Source organism: Urocampus carinirostris, chromosome 1 (assembly GCF_059441175.1).
Source record: "Urocampus carinirostris isolate Australia breed hairy pipefish chromosome 1, RoL_Ucar_1.0, whole genome shotgun sequence".
Lineage (NCBI taxonomy): Eukaryota > Metazoa > Chordata > Actinopteri > Syngnathiformes > Syngnathidae > Urocampus > Urocampus carinirostris.
In genome coordinates, this window is record NC_142349.1 from 18,035,373 (window position 1) to 18,048,944 (window position 13,572).

The 13,572-nt window shown below is 39.2% G+C and overlaps 1 protein-coding gene across 1 annotated transcript in view; it reads right to left on the minus strand.

Annotated features, from left to right (window-relative positions):
* The window catches only part of elfn1a (extracellular leucine-rich repeat and fibronectin type III domain containing 1a), a 134,596-nt gene extending 124,747 nt beyond the window's left edge, over positions 1–9,849 (minus strand). Inside the window, exon 1 of the mRNA XM_088329388.1 lies at positions 9,657–9,849. The gene's annotated coding sequence lies outside the window, so the exon portion shown is untranslated. The remainder of the gene's footprint in view (positions 1–9,656) is intronic.
* Between the last annotated feature and the right edge of the window lie 3,723 nt (positions 9,850–13,572).

Genomic DNA, 13,572 nt, shown 5'->3' on the forward strand with positions numbered 1-13,572 from the left:
TAGTTCAAATAAGAAACTGTCATCCCATGAAATAATAATAACAAACGTATCATATACTCACTGAACTGTACTGACTAAAATTCAGTAGCCCAATTTAAAAGTACTAGCAATATTTTGTCTCTTCTCTATCACTTTTTCATGTGCTCAAGGCGTAGAAGATCCTAAACATCATTCACATGTCTTTGCATGTCTATAGGCTGTTGTGATCATATGAGCTTCTCAATTTTAGTCAGTAAAGTGTTTGTTTTTGTTTTTGTTTTTTTTCAAATTTAAGGGATAGACTTCAATGTTCAAATCGTTTCGAATGTACAAAGACAAAGATGAGTTTTTCTTGCTTAATTTTGCACTTTTATTCAGCTGTGCTTTGTAGTAATTTACAGTAATTTGAGGGCTCCAGGAAATGCTAATTTGAATACATTATCAAAGAGAGGAATTTCAAAAACAGACATCTTTAAACGTTAACTAATCTGAATTTGCTTGCTTTATAATGTAAAACCGTGTGATTCATTTAATGTGCGACTATTTATTAAGACACAAATAACTGATTTACATTGTGATACAATTGCATAATCCGGTCCACTTTAAGTCTTTAAAGTTGGCATTGACGTCATATTGTCCCCATTGAAAGAAAAAAAAGGTGACTTTGATTACCACAAAGCGAGTTGTCAGCGGGTTTCTGCAAAAGCCGGACATATGGCCGCCCAAATTATTGATGATTCAGCCTGTGGTGTCCCGCCCGCTCTTTAAAGAGCTCATCTCCTCATTAACGCGCTTCGACTGGATGCGTCCTCCCTGATGTACCCGCCGCAACAGATGAGGGCCCAACGGTGCTTCAATAATGCAGGCGTTGTCTCTCCTAGTTGACACAATTGCTTAACTGATGGACTGTCCGTAAATTTGAAAGAAAAACATAATTTTCCATGCCGAATGATTTCCGTGAATATTTAATAAAGACCCATTGAGCATCCATACAATTTCAAGGGTTCATTATCTAGGGATGAGTTAAAAAACGTTCATTGTTTTCTGCCCGATGCCTGTTTTAATTGTAACAAATAATAGAGTAAGCGTAACTACAGAAACAAGTTTTTGTATTGACATTGTTTATACCATACATTTTGGACTATAGAGCGCACCTCATACATAATAAGCCGCACCCAGCACATTTTTTAAGGACTTTTTTATATATGCATAAGCCGCACCCGACTATAAGCCTCATGTGCCCATATAGAGATATTTACAAAGAAAGACGGTACGCAGAAATAATTTCAATCATATACGGTCCCTCAACCCCTTAAAGTTCCACAGGCCCACTGGTGGGCTGCCGGACTTATGATAAAAAAACTCCTGTCTGTATGATGTCACCAGTCACCGAAATCTGTCATGCCACATATCATTGAAAAGCTAAAACTCTTAAGATTTGAGATATAATGACCATTTCAAAATATATTCATCTGGGAAACATCACCGTCAGTCTGAACCAAAAATACCTAACAATTTAAACCGTTATGTCCCCTGGCTGTCTTCAACTTCGTTTTAAGTCTGCCAAAATGGCTTCTTTACATCAAGGACAATCCACAGAATCCAACTGAGTAAAATATTAACACCAAAACACACAATAATGGAAATGAATATATAGGTATCCACCCAAAACAGTTCTGCTTCGCTGGATGCTTCTTGTAATCCGTTCGTTTTGACACATCATTTCCATTTACAAATAAACTGATTCGTAAAATTATTCCCAATATTGTAGTTAGCTCAACCCTTTCGATTGACCCCTTTTCTATGATGAGGGTCTGTTCATGCTAGTTTTATTCATGCACAAAGCGCAAAGTTAATTAAACCTCGCGTTTTCCCCGACACATGCATCCCCCCTTTCGCACTCTTACCTAAACTGCTCGAGCGCCCCTGGCGACCGTTAGAAAAAGTGCATAAAAAAGCAGCATCATTGCATAAGCCACAAGGTCGTAAGCTTGGGGAAAAAGACACAGCTTACAGTCCTAATTTTAACAATAATTTAAAATGTGCAGTGCCTAAAGAAAGTATGCTATACTTTTGCAAGACACTGTAAATGTCATCTTTATTTCTAAATTTAGAAAATGTTTGATTTTTAATATTTAATTTAAATAAAAAATTAACAGCCCAGTTTTATCATTATATAGATTGCTTCCCCTCACTCGGCACTAGGCAGACAACACTCCAAAGTGGTCACCTACCAATCACATGGATGCATAGATAAACTGCTAGTTAGACATTCTCAGGCCGCAGTGTCACAATCGCGTGGCCTTCAAAAGGTAATCACCAGGCAACAGGATCAGATTCACAAGTTTATTCATAAATCAAATACTGTTGAGATTGTGGTGAGAATGAAAAGACTTCCACTAAAATGATTCAAATCAATGATGAGATAAATTGGAATTACAGGAACCTGGCTACAGTATACTTTTTTTGTGTACAAAATGTACGGGATATAAATAAATGAATTAGAAAATAATACTTAAGTCATCCCAAAAAACACTAAGTAATATATGAAATAGTAAATAACAATAATCTGCTGCCACCTACTGATGTGGATGAATATTACAGTTACTCGACTGATTACAGCAATGAAAAATGCCATGCTTAAAATAGGGAAATTAAAATAGGGTCGTCACGCAGGTTGAAAAACATTGCTCCAGACTAGTCGTGGATGGATTCTGATGTCCATCAAGCCACATTGTATACAGAGTCCTGGCTGGACTCAAGGCAATCACTCCGAGTTCAAGCTGTGTGACAACGCATGCCGTATACGCCGCCAAGCCAGATTACAGGATGACCTTCACTCGGTTCCGGAGCGATTGTCCGAGTTCGCTCCCTTGATTGCGTCTGGTACTCTTGACTTTTATTTCAGAGCGGTGTACGCGTAAGTAGCGTTTGTTCACTCACTAAGAGGCTAAGCGAGCGATCTGAGCAAAAGCAGCATCCCAATCATCTTCTTGCAATCTAAAATGTGCAGGCGGTTGTGAGTTAACCTGTGAGGGGATCTAGATTTTTCTATGGACGTACCATTTAAACTCTGAAAATTTTCTCAATTGGAAATGTATGTTAGTACTGTGGTGCCTGCTTTTTTTCTTCCTTGACAGGCTTCACTCCTAAATTAAATTGATCTTCCCTATTTTGAATTTACAAGCCAACCATGCTCACTTTTTTATCACTCTCCACCAAAGAGACCATTTAATAAAGGTTATATAAAAATCAACGTGAGTCGACTCGATTTGACATGACTTATTGTGGTCTGCGTAGTACTTCTCATACTTATCTATCACTCAAATTGCAGTTAGCATTGAAACATTAGGCCTTACTTTCTAATACTAGCCACCGATTTTCCAACAGAGAAACCCAGTGAGAGCTTTCTACTTGAAGAAATACACTACTGCAGAGGTCTCCAGCGTGGTGCCCTCGAGCACCAGGTAAGCCCCTGGCAGCACCTGAGTAGCCTGCTAAAATAGTTCACCAGTGGTGGGTCATAATTATTTTCTAGGTAATTTGATTTCTAACTGCATGAGAAAGAAAAGCAAAAACCTATGCTGTAGACTGGTCCATTTTGCTACTATACTGTTGTATAAACATAAAATGAGTCTCAGTATTTTATATTTATTTTTATCTCAAGTAATTGAGCAGGTAAATAGTGTGCCTAGTGTGGGTCAGCGTCATCCTGATTGGAAGGAATGAAGGGATCGTATTGGTTTTCATGATAAGCAGCCTATTGACCCAATGGAAGGCTGTAAATATACCCAGATGTCAACTCTAAAGGCAGTTATGTTCTATCGCTCCCAGGTGTGGAATGCATGTCTCCTCTTTTGCGTCCCAAATATATCAAACGCATCACTTTCAACTGCTTGACTGATCTTTCCGTGTGTCCTGAGGTGTTTGACTTTGTAGCCAGCTGATCTGTTTGTGTTCCTCGTGTGTCGTTTCGACAATTTCACAAAACTCTAAACGAAACGGCGTTTACAGCGACAAGGCATAAACGCCCGCAACCGCAAAGCAATGGCATCGCTGCATATTTGAATGTTTGCACATCCACCCACTAATTCATTTGTGCCCTTTGCTGTTACATGAATAATTGATGTGCCTGTTGTGATTGACCAGATAGGATGTTCCCGTTGAAGTGAGAAATCATGGAAGTAATGCAAATGTTTGACTAACAGCGCTGCCGCACGGGGAGACGATTGAACATTATTTTGTAAAATTATGTGACAAATTTGTGAATGAAAAAATAGAATTGAATTAAATTGAATTGCCTTATTGTCATTGATATCAACGTTGATAAACATTGTATGCAACGGAATTAGAAATGACACTTCAGGATAAACATGTAAATGAAACATTATAGATAAAAAAGATAAATGATTATCAAGATAAAAGCCAGAAAAAAAATAAATATAAAACGTAGTACTTAGAAACTGTCATAAGTAATAATAATAATGCAATGGTTATGGATGAAAAAAATAGTGCATGTTAACAGTAATGCAATGAAAATAAAAGCACAATAACATTTAGCAGCAACAAAACCGCCAAATTAAGTCACAATATATTTTGACAGTTTTGTGCAATAACATTTAGCAGCAAAAAAAAAGAAAATAAGAAAAAAAAAAAAAAAAGTCACAAGATATGTTTTCACAGTTGTGTGTGCTCCTTTAGTGTGGTGCTGGCCCTGGGGAAGAAGCTGTCTCTGAGCCTGTTTTTCCTTGTTTGGTTTAGTTTGGTTTTTCCTCGTGCGGGCGCTAAATATGAGAAATGTTGCACGTTATCAGACTTTGGTGTTGCCAATTTATGTTGAAATTAAGTTTCGAAAAAAAATATTCGCAAAAAGGACCCTTACACTGGGGTTATTCTACATGTATTTATGCACATTTACAATCAGGCAAAAGCCATCATTACACATAGCCGATGTGAGATCTCGAGTGTTACCAAGAACATGACATTCAATGAGATCGCTGTGACAGTGAATAGCAACCTCTCAGCACATGCACACGCAGAACTGTGAATTGTGACAGCTACGTCATGTTGTGCTTTAATGACCTCTTATGTCAGGAACATGCACTGTAGCATCATTCAGTATATCCTACTTCTCCAAAGTGCTTTTTTAGTTTAGCATAAGCACGTAGATAGAGTGGCATTTGACACGTGCATGTGACTGTGGAATAAAATACTGAAGTCATTACCAAGCCTAAACCCCCTCTATTCTTACAATAAGCAGTTTCAAGTCTGAATATGATCAACTCTAAATATGTTGGTAAATGCACGTCTTTTCACTCTAGATTCATTCTTTACTTTAAGTACCTTACTGCTAAAACAAAGTATGGCACAATATGTTTTCCCCCGGGCAGCACGGCGGCGCAGTGGTTAGCGCATGTGCGGCACAGTTCATGTCTTGGGAACCTCCTGCGTGGGTTCAAATCCAGCTCCAGACTTCCTGTGTGGAGTTTGTATGTTCTCCCCGTGCTTGCGTGGGTTTCCTCCGGGCACTCCGGTTTCCTCCCACATTCCAAAAACATGCATTTCTGGTGAATTGGCAGGTCCAAATTGTCCCTAGGTGTGAATGAGCGAGTGAGTTGTCTGTCCCCGTGTGCCCTGTGATTGGCTGGCAACCAGTTCAGGGTCTCCCCTGCCCACTGCCCGATGATTGCTGGAATGGGCTCCAGCACCCCCGCGACCCTACTGAGGATAAGCAGTGTAGCTAATGAGATGAGATGAGATGTTTTCCCCCCTAAAACATACAGAACACTATATACTTTCATAATGTATCGGGCAATATATTGAATTTATGTGTACCAAAATGTATTCAATAAACCATTTTACAATGGTTTGTGAAATAATGAAGGCTCTTTTTTGCAAACACCTAAAACATTTTGATAGCTATAATACATCATCCAAAACAAGCAATCCGTCATCTGTGAAACCTAGCTCACATACCCATGCAATCCAGTTTAATATCCACATTTGATAACATTAAAGCAACATTGACTATAAAGCGCCTTCTAGTGATAAATAAAAACTCAATTTATTTACAAAAAAATCCATTTTGATTTGAATGATAATCAAAAATACATGAACCATCATACAAAGGGGCATTTCTATAAGTCGTAAGTCAAGCAAGTTGTGATTATTTTACATAAAATGTGGCTCCCCTAAAGAAAACTGACACGATTGGCATATTCTTGCTATGGGTATAATACCATTTAAAAAAAAAAAAGTTGCTGAGAGGCTTGGCTAAAAAACTTTGAAAAAAAACATTGCGGTATGTTCGCTTTGTGTCTCTGTAGTTTGTGTTTTTTCTTGGGCTTTTCATTCTTGTTTTTGAGTACAATACAGCAACATATAGTGGGCATGTAATACACTTTGTCCCTTTAAATACAAATAAACATTAATGACCAGCTGTATAATACGTCATATATGTTATTATCCTTCTAATTATGTTTTTTTCTTTAAATTATTGTTATAGTATTTCTTGGAAGAAGAAAATTGGAAAAATGCACCAATGCTACCTTAGCCTCTACATTAATTTACCGCACGTCTTGTATTCTGGGATTAAAGCCAAGCACAGGGTGCTGATTCATTGTAAGGTTCAGAGGAAAGATTTTCTATGCTAAATAAAATATAGACTATACACTCTTTTTAGATTTTTTGTTTTTGTTTTGCCATTCCTGCTTTTCTTTACTAGCTGGAGCTGTTATTATATAATAAAAGGGTTCAGCATTCTTCATTGTCTCTCTTACAAATTTAAAATGATAAAGTAGACGGTGGTTCAAATGAGTTGTCTTCAGGCAAAAGCGTGGGCAGCATTATTGATAGAACGCCGTCCTTCACCTTTCAGACTAAGAACGATAGACGTTCACAAGATTTTTCATGTCTTTATTTCATACACATCAAGCCAGTGTCAAGAATGTCTGCTCTCAAATCTTACCCCACGACTGCCGTGAGGATATGCAATTTGAACAATGAATGAATAAATATATAGGAAAATAACCTTCTTCAACTTCATCCTTGAGCATACACACACGCACACATCCACAAGAATAATTTAAAAAGACCCGAGCTAGCAGACACATGCAAACTGACCAAGCAAAGTAAAATTTTGCATCATAGTTATTGCCTTTTGCACTAAGTACCATGTCCAAAGCTGGTTTCAATTCTTAAAAATCAACAGCTTAGCGCTCTAATGGTCAAGGGATGAACAGTTGAGAAGCTGAGATCAAAGGTTCACACCACTTGAATGAGGCACTTTCCAATATTAGGGTATGTCTACTTTTATAAAAGTTCATCTATATGCTGTCAGTGTTAACCATCATTGTGCACCACACAAACAACAACATTAGTGTGCCTCAGAAGAAGACTAGTTTAAACTTGCAGGATGTGAAGCAACATGTTATTCTCCCTGCACGGCTCACTTCTAATTTGCACCAATCTCATGTTATTGAGTGGCAGGCAGAGTAAGCATTGGTTGTGGACTATCTTGGAGGTTCCATGAAGTGAATGGAATCACATGGGACGCTAGAAGTAATGCAATAGCATACTTGTCAAGCTTAGCAGTTAAGTTTTTTTGCTTTGCCATAAGTGTGCGTGTGCCGTGCTGTTTGTTCCATATGATTCCCAGCACGGGTCCCTTTACACCTTGTTATCCGGAAAACAGCAACATTCTCTCCCTGACAAGATGGTTGTTAGTCAACAAATGTAAAAGGCCTTAGTATTTTTTGTATCGAACAGGTGCCAAGCATAGCTATTCCTATTCCTACAGTTCTGAACACACAATTTGGTCCCTTGATGTTCCTGTACTTTTGCCTCATTTGCCTACAAAGTAAGGTATCAAAAGAGAGTGTCAAAAATAACAGTCAAAACTAAAGGAAGCTGCGTGACACCCATTTTGATTCACTGCAGCAGTAAAATCTGGCCACAGTGGTGTCCCCAAAGTGTGTACAGTTACCACAGAATTTGTACTACAGCCTACCCATGGCAACCTTCTTGTCGTTTTTTTTTGTTAATATGCATCAAATTACCACAGTTATCAATGAGAGATACATGTATACAATTACCAAAATCACCGTGACTGTTGTGTTTGTAAAAGTAGTCAAGCCTTTGGTGTTAATTGGACGCTAAATCAGAGAAAATCAAAATTGTACCGGGGCCACCTTTTGGGGTATTTGAACTAGCAATTTTCTAACATTGGTAAGGAAAGCTATGTGATATGCCTGCTCAATCTCCCAAGTGAATTAGAACAGATGATGATGGATCCTTAACATGTTCACTTCACATTTAACATGTTGTTAGCATAGGGTTATGAACATTTAACTGCTTGAGACATCTTGAGACACTTGGTCAATAATTCAAAACATTTTTTGATTTTGTTTTTGATTCTTCTGGATTATTGTGCTAGTTTATCCAAGTATGATAAGAGTTATTTACTGTCCGGTGCTGAAACGAAACAAGCTTTGAAGCATTAAGCATTGGATGTAGTTTGTATCTATCCCTTTTGGTCACTTAACCTTCCATGCAAGTTAACAATATTTCTGATGCTTTGATTTTTCTTGGCCCGTTTCCCCACGTGTGCATTCCAGACAGTCATTACAATTCAGCAAGAGCAGCATGAGGGTTAAACAAGTCTTTTTTCACAGTTGCTTCAAACATGTTGTCAAGATATGCATGTGCAGCCTGACTATGCTTTCTCTAATGTCAGACTTTTGGAAACTCCACAGCAGATCGTCCAAATAAATGTGTCAATCCTGACTACCATTCTCTCAATAAGATCGACCACGCTTTCTGACCCCAAATATCTGTCTCCCTCAAAGAGCACTTTATTCAACGGGGGTAGCCTCCTTATTTTATTCTATTAAAACCATTAGAAACTGTAATTCTCTCTCATTATCCTCAGCACGATCTCTCTCGCTTTGCTCTGTCTCTCCCACCACAAAGGAGCGAGCTAAGGTAGGTTTGCCTACAAAATAGCTGACTCAATCATCAACTACATAATCAAGATATGAGTGATGAGAAGTGGGTGTGTTGTGGAAGGGGATTGAGAAGTAGTTGTTGGGTAGAAAATGACAAAAAGTGTTGAGTCCTCATCTTGTTCAGATTTGGTGGCGCACCTTGAAATATTAACCTTAAGATGTTCTGGGAATCAAATAGAAATATGTCAAAAGTTTTAGTGTTTTTTTGTTTTTTTGTTTTTTTGCGAGCGTGGCTCCTCCAGCATGCAATTCCAAAGACAGATGGCACGAAGGCTGCAAAATCCTCACAGCTTATCTGCCAGTGAGCCCCGCGTGGCCGACTGTAATGACAGTACAGTCTAATAGAATAGATTAAGGGCACAGGCAGTGGCTAATCATTGTGTATTTGTTGACACACATTCTGCACACTTTGATTAAACTAGCAACCACTTTTTAGGAATAGAACCGATTCTGACAGCATGAGCTGTCCGTGGTGCTGAACCGAAACTTCTTTCCAATAATAATGCATGGAGAGGATTTACCAGGGTGTGACCATAATTTGTGTTTTCATACTTTTTTATTCTGTATACATGCTCACCTCCCCCACAAGCAAAAAAGAAAAACACATTATCAGAGTGCATTTAAAGGACTCACGCTTGTTGCTTGCAAGTCCCGAAACAAACAGGATCCTACCTGCTCTTTTCAATTCAGTGTCGCCATGCTCAATAGGAATCTTCCTTGTTCCTAGGTGCCTCCAACATCCAGGTTTATTTATTTTTTTATTAAAATTGTTGATATGAGTGAGTTAATTATTTTGTTTGTTCAGTGTGTCTGGAGCTCCATCGGTGCTCCTCGCTTACAGCTGAGCGAAACGACTCGCTCGGGCTGCTTCTTTCTATCCACAGAGGCAGTCAAGGAGGGAGGGAGGAAGGGAGGGAGGGGAAGCAGGGAGGTGGGCTGGACTGTTGAAAGGAGAGGCGGGCTGGAGAAAATGACTGTGTTTGTGCTTGTGTGTGTGTGAGCGTGTGGAGGGGGGGGCTGTGATGGAGGTTGGAAACAAGGAAGGAGGTTGCTGCGAGATGCAATAGAGAGAGAGAGAGAAAGAGGGAGATAGAGAGAGAGAGAGAGAGAGAGAGAGAGAGAGAGAGAGAGAGAGAGAGAGAGAGAGAGAGAGAGAAAGAGAGAGGGAGAGAGAGAGAAAAAAAAAGAGAGAGAGAGAGAAAGAGAGAGAGAGAGAGAGAGAGAGAGAGAGAGAGAGAGAGAGAGAGAGAGAGAGAGAGAGAGAGAGAGAGAGAGAAATAGAGAGACAGGGAGAGTTAGAGAGAGGGAGAGTGAGAGGGAGAGAGAGAGAGGGAAAGAGATTGAGAAAGAGCGAGGGGTGTGGGGGGGAGTGGGGGCATACAGTAGCTGTATGTTTTTCGGACCAACCCCGCCCAGCACCTGCGGGGAGTTGTAAAGCTCCTAACAAGATTGGCCTTAAGGTCTCAGCCCCCGACCTTTCTGTTCATGCGCAATGGCTCCGACTATTATGTTGAATTCAAATGAGTAATTCACTTAACTTTACTTAACTCGGATTGTTAACATGAGTAAAGTAATCAAAATGACTTTATGCTTCTATATTTTTATCTCATTAAACCTTCCTTGTGTGTTATGGTCACGACTAACCTGTTTTGATTTTAAATACATACAAAAAAACACATTCATGTTGTCAGGAATGTCAATTTTAACAAAATCAAACTAAAAAAAATCACTACATTATAACATACTCTAATGAACATGTTTACATTAGTATTGTTAGGGTCAGTTTCTAAGCGGCTATCAAAACAATAAGAACATTCATTCATGCATTCATTATCTGCACCGCTTATCCTCAGTATGGTCGCGAGGGTGCTGGAGCCCATCCCAGCTATCTTCAAGCAGTGGGTAGGGGACACCCTGAACTGGTTGCCAGCCAGTTGCAGGGCACACAGGGACAGATGATTTGCTCGCTCATTCACATCTATCAGCCTTTTTTAGGATCAGCCAATTAACCTGACATGCATACTTTTTTTGGAATGTGGGAGGAAACATGAGTGCCCGGAGGAAACCCACGCAAGCACGGGGAGAACATGAAAACTCCACACAGGAAGGTTCAATCTCATGACCTCAGAACTGTGCCGCATACGCGCTACCCATTGCGCTGCCGTGCTGCCCGCACAATAAGAACAGTAATCACATAATTTACTTCAAAGCCCTTATCAGGACACCCAAGGACTTTCTACACAGAAAATCAAACAGGAATAAAACAAGCAAGTGACAAATATCAAATAAAAACAAAGTAAAGTTAAAAAAAAGAAAATATGTAACGCAATTATTTGTGAATAGGGATGGGTTTTGAGTCCGGATTTAAAGATGGACAAGGTGGCAAAATTTAGGAGGTCAGGTGGTAAACTGTTCCAGAGTTCAGGGGCAGAGCGGCTGAAAGCTCTACTCCCCATGGAGCTGAGACAGAAAGCCTTGAAATTCAAACAACATTATAAAACACTAGTTACAGCAAGAACTGAAATTGTAAGAGGACTGGATATAGTGTGTTACCAACTGCAAGCAATATCTTGCAAAAAAGACACGACAAGTGTGAAATAAAAAAAAAGAGTACATCTTGTCTGCCATGTGAAAGAAAAAGTTTTATTTTTCCCAATGCCTTAACAGCTATATGACAGTGTTTCTGTAGTGCAGAGGCTAGCACATTCGCTTGACATGCATGAGGTCTCCGGTTCAAAACTGTATGGAAATATTTTTTGACCTGGAGAGGGATGGGCGCCACTAGGCTGTACTTTCCCAAGACATACAGTAAAATTATTTCTCTACTACCCTAGTAGTTAAGGGATAACCAAATCAACGATACTACGGGTTAAAACGTTAGCACTTTTTTGTAGGACTAAAATAAACTACGTGATCTTGGGTTCCTCCAATTTTTTTCAAAGATACATTGTTCCTTTTTCTGTTTTTTTCTTTTTTTATTCATTTTATTCACATAATGTTTATTTTTATTTTTTTTTATTTCCAAATTTGGTATTGGAGTAAACCAAAAGTAATCGAAATAAATCAAGTAACACGACTGCAATATTATGGTTTTCGGATTACAATACTGATTACATTTTTCAACAGGTAACTAATACCTGGATCTGCATTTCTAAGTAACGCCCCAGACCCTGATAATAATAATAATAATAATAATAATGATTATATATATATATATATATATATATATATATATATATTGCAAATGGATTGTAATGCATCTAAGTCAGGGGTTTTCAGGTTTTTTTGACGGTAAGAGCACCTTTTGTTACAAAATGCCGCACACAAGGGGCAACCAGTTTACAATACATTTCTGAAATAATAACGTATCATGCTATTACTATGTTGTTACCATGGTGTTACCAGGTTAATTATTTGAAGTAGAGTTATATAAACTCATTCAACCATGAACATTTTTTTCCTATAAAATAACTGCACAGGTGATCTTTGTTCAGAAATGGTCCTCAGGCACCTTGGTTATCTTTTAGGGGCATCTTGATGGTGTTGACGGCTGCTCTGTCAGGTAACAAAGAAACAATTTATTTTTTATATATAATTCTTAAGAGGTCCATGTTTTATGTATTTTTTTCTAAATTTAAATAAAGAAGTATACTGGAAAAGAAAAGGCCCAGAGACCTTAACAAAAAAAATTGAAAAATATGTATTTTAATAGCTAACGAAGGCTAATGATTTAAGCAAAAGATGTGAACAAAATTGAATGACATTATATTGTTTTCAGTATTTTTTATGGTTGATTTAGAACACGGGTCACCACTGACATGCTAACATGGGTCGTGTTACCTAAAAACTAAAAAAAGAGGAGGCTTTAGAAATGTAGAATTCCAACGGGCCCCTCCCAATCAAACTCACATGAACATTTCCCTCTTTCCAAACACTTTTCAGAGTTACCAGCAATGTTCCCTCTAAGTTGCGTGTGTGCGCAATTGCGCACTGCCCAGAGCTTTTCCGCGCACAAGGAAATCAAGCCAGCTAACCAAATGAGGGCTCGAAATTGCTAATTAAGAAGCGAATCAAGTCAGAGTTAGTGCATGAAGTGTCATGAACCAGAACAGACTCTCGGATCCAATAGCGTTAGTTTCAGAGTTTTTATTAGAAAGGATCGTTGGAGCAGGCTTGGGACGTCGGCGCTTGTTGGTCGAAAGCCTCTTCAGGCGGAACGGCAGCTCCGTGACGAAAGACGTAAGGTGCAGCGTAGCAGGTAAGTCGATGGCCGGGGCGGGAGAGTAGGTCGCAAAACTTGTAATCTGGAGTCACACTCAGAGATACGAGGAGTGCGCTTGAACGTCCATCTCTGGACGCTGACAGCTTAGGTGGGGAACACCATCCAATCAGGAAGCGCGCTCCAGCGCGCCAAACGATTATCCCAGGTGGCTCCACTTAGACAATCACGACAGAACCCCCCCCTCAAGGGACGGCCCCAAAAGTCCCCCAGAAAAAAAAATAATCCAAGACATGTCACAGGGAAACACACGTAATCCAAGGGAACAAAAAGTCATAGGCAAGTCACAAGTAATCCCCCCCCCAAAAA